This window comes from Martes martes (genome assembly GCF_963455335.1).
Source record: "Martes martes genome assembly, chromosome: 4".
Taxonomy (NCBI): Eukaryota; Metazoa; Chordata; class Mammalia; order Carnivora; family Mustelidae; genus Martes; species Martes martes.
In genome coordinates, this window is record NC_137891.1 from 105,324,286 (window position 1) to 105,333,485 (window position 9,200).

Below are 9,200 nucleotides of genomic sequence, written 5' to 3' on the forward strand. Positions count from 1 at the left end.
AAATATACAGTGTATGATTCCATTGATATGAATTTCAAAAATGGATAAAACTAGGGTCACCTGGCTGGCTCAGTCAGTGCAGCATGCAACTCTTGGTCTCAGGGTTGTGATTTTGAGCCCCATTTTGAATGTAGAAATTACTTAAAAATAAAATCTTAAATTTAAAAAGTGCACAAAACCAGAGGCTCAATCAGTGAAGTGGCTGCCTTTGGCTCAGGTCGTGATCTCAGGGTCCTGGGATAGAGCCCCACATCAGGCTCCTCATGGAGCCTGCTTTTCCCTCTCCCTCCACCTGCTTCTCCCTCTGCTTGTGCTCTCTCTCTATCAAATAAATAAATAAAATCTTTAAAAAATAAAGTTAAAATTAAGAAATGGACAAAACTAGACTTTACTACTATGCATAGATGGATACTAAACCTAAATGATTGTCATGGGAGTCAGAGTAGTGGTATTTTATTTCATTGACCTTGTCTTGGACTGAATCTGGAAACTGGCTGCTGACCAGTTGCACAAAGTCTTCAGGGATTTTGGTTTTCCACAGCTTTGGAGAGAGATCTAGTTCCCTGCTGATGGAACATCTCTCCATAGTTTATGGCAAGAAGTGCAAACTCGAGTTCTTCATTTACTCAGCTCCCCAAGTTTCCATAGCTGTAGTTGACCCCTACAATTCCACCCTCACCACCACCACCACCCTAGAGCACTCTGATTTTGCCTTCATGGTAGACAATTTGGCCATCCATTACATCTGTAGTAGAAAATTCAATATTGAAAGCCCAACCTACAATAACTTAAATAAGTTGATACGTCAAACTGTCTTCCATCATTGCTTCCTTAGATTTGATGGAGTCCTGAATGTTGACCTGACAGAACTCCAGACCAACCTTGTGCCCTATCCCTGCATCCACTTCCCTCTGACTATATATGTCCCTGTCATCTCTGCTGAGAACGCCTCCCATGAAGAGCTTCCTTTAGCAGAGTTCATTAATGCATGCTTTGAGCCAGCCAGCCAGATGGTGAAATGTGACTCTCCCCATGGTAAATACATGCCTTCCTGCCTGTTGTACTGTGGCGACATGGTTCTCAATGATGTCAATGTTGCCCTTGCCGCCATCAAGACCAAGTGTACCATCCAGTTTTTGGACTGGTGCCCCACTGGCTTCAGAGTTGGCATTAATTACCAGCCTCCCACTGTGGTACCTGGTGGAGATCTGGCCAAAGTACAGTGAGCTGTGTGCATGCTGAGCAACACCACAGCCATTGCTAAGCCTGAGTTCACCTGGACCACAAGTTTGACATGATGTATGCCAAGTGTGCCTTTGTTCAATGATATGTGGGTGAGGGTGTGGAGGAGGGAGAGTGTTCTGAGGCCTATAGGTCAAAGCTGCTCTTGAGAAGGATTATGAAATGGTGTGGATTCTGTTGAAGGAGAGGGTGAAGAAAGACAGGAATACTAAAGTTAAAAATATCACAAAGGTGCTGTTTTTGCAGGAAAACTCATTCTGTCTTGAACATTGAAAAGTTGTGCTCTGATCAGTTAATTTGTATGTAGCAGTGTATATTCTCATATACAATTACTGTCTTATGCTTTAAAACATGACAGTGTTATAGAGCCAAGCTGTCCATTTTGCTGATGGGTTTGAATAAATATCTTGAATGAAAAAGAAAATGGATAAAAAACTAGAAAATACAAACTCAAAATGCCAAATGCCGTAGAGTTGATTAAAGGGAACTCAATATATCCATGTTGTTTTTGTTTTTCAAGAATTAGGTTAAAGTGTAAATGGCAAAAATTAGCATTTGTAATTTTGGATAGAGAGAAATGAGTTTTGGTTGTATTTTCTACTTTTCCAGTGTTTTTTTTTTCTCTCTCTCTCTCCAAGAAACATCAACAATAAACAAACACATCAAAATAGGTCATGTAAACCAAGAGTGCACACTAACTCTCAATACTGTCTGTAGTTGTCCCTAATGCATAGTATAAGGATGTTTCAAAAGTTGTTTGTACAAGTTTTATAGGTTGTAGAGTCCCATGAGACAAAAGCAAGCAAGTTCTGTGAATCAATAGATGGAATGACCTATGTAGGGAGAAATGCATAATAACAAATGGTATGATAGCAGATTTGATTGGTAAAAGAAAAAAAAAAGATTTGGGAATATGTCTGTATAAATAAATTATATAGATAAAGATCAGGTTTTTCATCAATACAGAAAAGTTAGGAGAAAAATCTATTGTATGTGAAATTTGTTTGCTAGGTTACAGATAGGGAAGATCTACATTTTGAGAGGGAATATATGATGTAAATTTTGTAAGTATTTATAATCCAATGAAACAATTATCATTTGTGATTATCCAAACTATGATTGTCTTAATCAGATAAGACATATAATCATATAGTTAATGTGCTGAGTAAAAACTGAAATAAATAAATAAATATATATATATATGTGTGTGTGTATATATATATATATATATATATATGAAAGAGAGAGACTGCATGAGTGGAGGGGGAGTGGGAGAGGGAGAACTATGATGCTAGGCTTGATCCTAGGACCCTAGGATTATGACCTGAGCCGAATGCCCTTGAAATATATTTTTGAAACAATTTCTGGAATGGAAAATTGGTTTTATTATACATTATGGGACATATGAAAACATTTGTGTTTGTTTGTTTTGTTTTTTAAGGGAGAAGGGGCAGAGGGAGAGGAAGAGAGAATCTCAAGCAAGGCTCCACAACCCTGCGATCATTATCTGAGCCAAAATCAAGAGTTGGACACATAAGCAACTCAGCCACCCAGGCGCCCCTAAAAAATGTTTTTTTTAAAATAAAATTCCTCATTAAAAACACATTCGTATACCCTAAAGGAAAATTTTAAAATATTTTATGTGTTGATAATATGCATAATCATTATTTTTTTTACTTGATTTATAATAAGTCTACCCTAAGACCTTTTCTGTAGTCCTCCTGCAAAAGTGGTCATGCTAAGAGTAATGCCTTTCCATTCAAACCTATTGTTTCTGAATCAGGAAGAGAAGAACAAATGGACCAGTAAAAAGAAGTTTGTTTAAGGACTCTGTCAGCCTAGAGGCAAATCTTTTTATCAAAGAGAATCATGGCTTCAGCGCCATCTAGATCTTAAGGTAGATGCCTTGTAAAATATGTAGCCTGCAAAACTACATGCAGTTGATGTAGCCAGGCTGGTTCTGAGGACCCAGAGTGGGGTCCCTGAGGACCACCAAGAGGATCCTTGGCTTCTCCCAAGACAGAAATCAAACAGAAGCCAGAGAGAGTGAAAGCAGAGTTTACTGAAGAGTGTAAATGACAGAGAATAGCAGACAGTTTCTGGGAGACTTGGAAAGGAAAGGATAATGAGTCTCCCCCACACATGGGGTTAGGAATTTATACTGAAAAAGGGTCTAGGTTATCTGTTTCTCCAGGAATCCAGGGTAGGGTCTGATCAAAGGTGAAGCTCAGATAAACAATAGGTATTATTCCATAAATCACTAAAGGTAGGGGGTATTGACGTCAGATTCATTCTAGAATCCTAGAATAAGTCCTAGAACATGTTTGGGATCCAGTTCTTCTTAGATATTATCAGGTGTTTGGGGGCCCAAGACAAAACTCAGAGAGTGATTAACTTTCTTACTTTCTCCTTGAGTGGGAACATGGCTTCTTTGGTTTTTACTCAGATACAAGTTGAAATAGAGAACACAAGTAAATAGGACCTAGATGAAAAAGAGTGGAAATGGAATCTTTCTAAAGTGGAGTCCCTTCAGCTTCTCTATCTCACAATAATTCCAAAGACAAGGGAATCCAGGCTCAGGAACTATTTTAAGATGATACTGCTTAAGCCACTAATGTGACAGTTATGTTAAATATTTTATATAAGTACATTATATATAATATATATAAATATATATAAAGCTGTTTATTTAAAAACATATAAACTTATGGGGCGCCTGGGTGGCTCAGTGGGTTAAAGCCTCTGCCTTTGGCACAGGTCATGATCTCAGGGTCCTGGGATCGAGCCCCACATCGGGTTCTCTGCTCAGCGGGGAGCCTGCTTCCACCTCTCTCTGCCTGCTTCTCTGCCTACTTGTGATCTCTGTCTGTCAAATAAAAAAAAAAAAAAAACCATATAAACTTATTTAATTTCTATGTTCTGGTGAGAGAGCTGTATAACTAAATGTTTTACCAAGTCTTTTTTTTTTTTCTGAAATACTATTTTCAACAATTTCTGTTCAGACCAACAGATCACACTGTTTCACTTTCACCTTTTTTGAAGAGTCTAGTATCATAACTATGTTGTATTGTAATTTATTTTGCTAAGGTTTCCTGTGAATATCATGAATTCTGTTGTTTGTGATTCAGGACAGATTTGTTTAAATGCCAAATATTTTTATGTAGATGAAATAATGTACTTAATAGAGCCTGTGTGTCCTACATGAAAGCAATAGTGCTTCAAAGTTCTGCTGCAGACAACTATTTCCTACTTTAAAACCTAAAAAAAGAGAAAAGGAAAAAAAGTTTACAGCATCATAAATGGCATGTAATAAATACTTTTCATGATGTGACTATGTGACTGTGGTCTCAATAAATACATTTTTGTCCCAAGACTCACAGCTCATTAGAGAAATGCTACCAGCTTGTAAACAAATACACAAGCCATCAAGCTTTTAGGTCAACCTTAATCACTAGAAGAATTTTAATTGGAAATGGCTGAAATCCCAACTACCCCAAATCACTGGTATGAAAAAAAGTAATGTGAATTAGAAGCTTTGGAATAGAGTAAAATTTTTCTTTCATTGATTCCTTAAAAAAAAAAAATTAAGGATTTTTATAAAGATATCAAACAAACAAATTTATTTTAAGTCCTTCTATCTATAATAGCTTGTCCGTGGCTTCTTGGAAGGAGGCTAAAAGCAGGAATGATTGGTTAGGATTGTTTCCATAAAAATAACAAATATTTGTTATTAGTAATTACAAAAACAGAGTCACAACCAGGAAGTGTTTTTTGTTTTTGTTTTTTTTTTAATTTCTTTTCAGCGTAACATAATTCATTGTTTTTGCACCACACCCAGTGCTCCATGCAATACCTGCCCTCCATAATACCCACCACCTGGCTCCCCCAAACTCCCACCCCCTCAACCCCCCACCCACCCCACCCCGCCCCTTCAAAACCCTCAGGATGTTTTTCAGAGTCCACAGTCTCTCATGGCTCACCTCCCCTTCCAATTTCCTTCAACTCCCTTCTCCTCTCCATCTCCCTATGTCCTCCATGTTATTTGTTAAGATTTTATTTATTTGACAGAAAGAGAGACAGCCAGAGAGGGAACACAAGGAGTAGCAGGCTTCCCGCTGAGCAGGGAGCCTGATGTGGGACTCCATCCCAGGACCTGGAATCATGACCTGAGCGGAAGGCAGTCACTTCACCACAGGGCCACCCAAGTACCCAAGGAAGTGGTTAAGGTCTTTATTTATGAGGCCAGATTATTAAGGCAAGTGAAATACTATGATTAAATCTCTTTTTTAGACTGCAATATGGAAAATTTCATCATATTGTTGCCGAACCTGGACTGGATCCTGGCGGAAGAACCAAGCAGCACTCAGAGACTTTGGTGGATCGGAGGCTTATTTAACACTGGCAGGCTCAGACGAGGTTGTTCTCCAAAGGTCTGAGCCCCAAGCACAAGCAGGGAGGGGGATTTATACCCTTCTACTTCTGCATACTTAGTACTTTTGGCGCGCTCGGGGATCGGGGTAGGAAAGGAGAACCCAGAAGGGCTTTGAGAGAGGGACTGGAATTTCCTTGCTGGTTTGGTCAGCCATCTTAGAGTACAGATTTTCCATATCAATATCAGATCACTGGTTACTCTCTAGGGTACTAATTTTCCAAATATTCTATAATGTAACATATAGTACTTGATTGTGAAATTTTGCAGACTCTTGTTTCTGAGTAGATAATCTTTTGGTGTTCCCTAGAAAATGTTTTTTCAATCTTTTTGACTGAGAAACATGAGGGAAAACACATGTATGAGTGTGTATGTGTAAGCATAAACAAAAATTTACACACATAAACTCACACACACACAATGACCTTACTAGGTGAAATAAGCTATGCTACTTGATCTATTCTTCAATTTTCATTAATAATAATATCATTCTATTATTTTTCATTTAGAACAATTAAGAATCATTAAGATCTCACATCTCCCCAGTTTTACTGACTATTCTGCAAGTTTGGGAAACATTCCCTTTGAGTACCTAAATCTGGACTGTTTAGTTTAATGGTTAAGAACACATGCCTTACATAACAAGGAACACTTGATAAATACTAATGAATAAGTAAATGGATGGTATTTAAAATCTCTCAGTTGCAATTAGAGTCCAGCCCTACCTTTCTGAGACAATATCCCACCCAGTATCATTGATTGAGATTTTCACATGTTAATCAAACACCTTAGAGTTCATTTAAACCCACTCTCTGGCTACTTCTGCAGGGAGTTGTTGCAGGTTAAGTGTTCATTTTACTAAGAAGAAAACAAAAGAAAGAAATTAAAAAACGTACCTTTGAAAGGACCCAGTTTTTCTTTTAACTGCACCCATTGTTTACCTCAATCTGTACTTTCTAAATGATTAAGTTCTTTCCAGCTTTTCTTTCAGGCAAAAGACCTAGCAGGCAAAGCACCCAGGGAGGGGAACCAAAACTACCCCTCAGCGATAAGGACTTCCCTGGCACCAGCAAGACCCCACTTGATTGACCCCAAGACAATGACCAAACTGACTTTTATTGCCCAGCTGCACAAACCCACTGACCTTTGTCACACATTTCCTTATGTAAACATAGAAGTTTCACCAGCCCTTTGGAGACAGACTTTGGGACACTAGTCCTATCTATGTCTTCCTGATGTTTGCCTCACTGAAATAAATTCCTTTCTTGTTTCACTGCCACTCATTTCTCTGCCTTTAGATTTTGTCAATGGCAAGTGACTTAACCTGGTCCGTCTGGAACCCCCAGAGCCAGGGACTCTTGGCCCTGAGCCCCAGGTACATCTTTTTTTTTTTTTTTTTAACATTTTATTTATTTATTTGACAGAGAGAGAGACACAGCGAGAGAGGGAACACAAGCAGGGGGAGTGGGAGAGGGAGAAGCAGGCTCTCCACCAAGCAGGCAGTCCTACATGGGGCTCTATCCCAGGAACCCAGGATCATGACCTGAGCTGAAGGCAGATGTCTAATGACTGAGCCACCCGGGTGTGCCCCCCCACCTCCCCACCCCCTGCTATGATCTTAAAGCCAAGACAGTGGGAATTATATTTAGATATCAGCTCTTTCATGCATTATCTGTTAATCTCTGAGATTTCTTCCTCATTTATAAATCTATACTACTAATAATTAACATTTAAGTTTGTTATATAGATTAAATTACATGAAGCATGTGAAGCACTGAGTTTCTGGAAAAGTCAATACATGTTAAGTGACGTTAATACTGGTGGCTATCTTGTAGTATACAGTATTTCTTCTGCAAACAATTTTGTGTGTGTTCTGTGGTCCCTCTTCTTCCTTTATCGTATTTTTCTCTATCTATTTTAGTCTTATATTGTTGGGCTCCCCCAAAATTGGGTACCCCAATAATGGGTCCGTGATTAAAGGAGTGAGACTGATCCAAAGCTAAAGTCAAGCAAAGCTTTATTTCGCGCCAAGCATCAGGAACCAAACCAACCGTCAAACAGATGGGTCGGGGCCACCCCTACAGAGAGAACGACCCCTCCCTGCTTTCCAGACTAAATTTTATAGAGCAAAGGCCATGTGGTTGGGCCTGGCCATGCACAGGTGGCCAATGAGATTGTAACACACACAGGAAACTCCAGAGTGATGCTAGGTGACCAACTGAATTACAATTTACCCTAGTAGACACTTGAACCAGCCTATCACCTAGTTCAGAATTGGCGCCCAAAAGGTGCCCAAAGGGCGGGGCCCATACTCCTTGGTAGCTAGGAGACAGTATGCACCCCCACTGATTGAATACCTCCACCTGGCCTGACCCACCCTTGTATTTGGGCGGTTACCTGGGACGGGTTTCCCGGACTTGCTTTTAAATAAGTTCCCCTGGGTGGGGGGGGGGGGCAAGTTCAAATTAAGTTTTACAACAAAATGGCAGTTCAGCCGGGGTGGGGCTGCTCTGGCTGAATAGGCCCTTACAATATACTTAGTCAATTTAAACAACTGCCATGAACCCACTAATACGAATCATGTGCTCTACTTAAAATAATTTCTCTGTCAAATGTATGATCACAATTTTAACTTTATCAGGTCAGAAAAACTTTGTTAATAATGCTAATTAAAACAGTAACCTGACTACACAGAACTAAAAATAGCACATACGTGACTTTATTAGACATATACAATATGGGTAGTCTTTGGTAGAAATACCAAAAGGTAGCTATCATAAGATTGGTCTGTTACAACCATTCAAAAATTATTTCCCAGGTTTCAAAACAACAACAACAACAAAAACAAAAACTAATGATCTCTCCACTTGTCACACATTAAAAAATATGTTTAGTGAAAAATAAGAGAAAAAGGATATTTTATTAACACTTACTCAAATACAAAATAAACATTGTAGTACAGCATCTTGAAACTCCTGACATTATGTTTTCATTTTAAAATCCCGCATTTTGGGCACCTGGGTGACTCAGTGGCTTAAGCGTTAGCCTTGGACTCAAGTCATGTTCCCAGGGTCTGGGGATCCAGCCCCACATCAGGGTCCCTGCTTCTCCCTTTCCCTCGATGCCTCCTCTCTGTTCATGCGCATGTTCATACTCACTCTCTCATAAGTAAATAAAATCTTAAAAAATAAAATAAAATAAAATCCCACGTTTGGAAGATGGCTTCTGACTTCTGCTTCTGACTATGATGGAGTAGCTTATGTCAAAGGAACCATTCCATTAGGAACAATTTAAAAACCTGAATAAAAATGACGAATTAAAAAGAAAAATTCTCTAAAGGCAATAAAGAGTAACCAATAAAGGGAACCGTCTGTACCCTGAGGGTGTTCTGAGTTAGGCAAAACAAAGACTGGTTCCTTGCCCAAATCATTCAGGTGCATATAAACACAATTCTTTGATAAGAAGCCCTGCTTTGCTCCCTGAGGATACAGGGAGCTGCATCTCAGCCTGGAAATGTAGGCTGGTCTTC

At 39.1% G+C, this 9,200-nt stretch overlaps 1 pseudogene across 1 annotated transcript; it reads left to right on the plus strand.

Annotated features, from left to right (window-relative positions):
• The first annotated feature begins 566 nt into the window (after positions 1 to 566).
• On the plus strand, positions 567 to 1,454 carry LOC308342213 (tubulin alpha chain, testis-specific-like; annotated as a pseudogene). Its single transcript has one exon. The product of its transcript is annotated as a tubulin alpha chain, testis-specific-like (transcript).
• Positions 1,455 to 9,200: the final 7,746 nt, after the last annotated feature.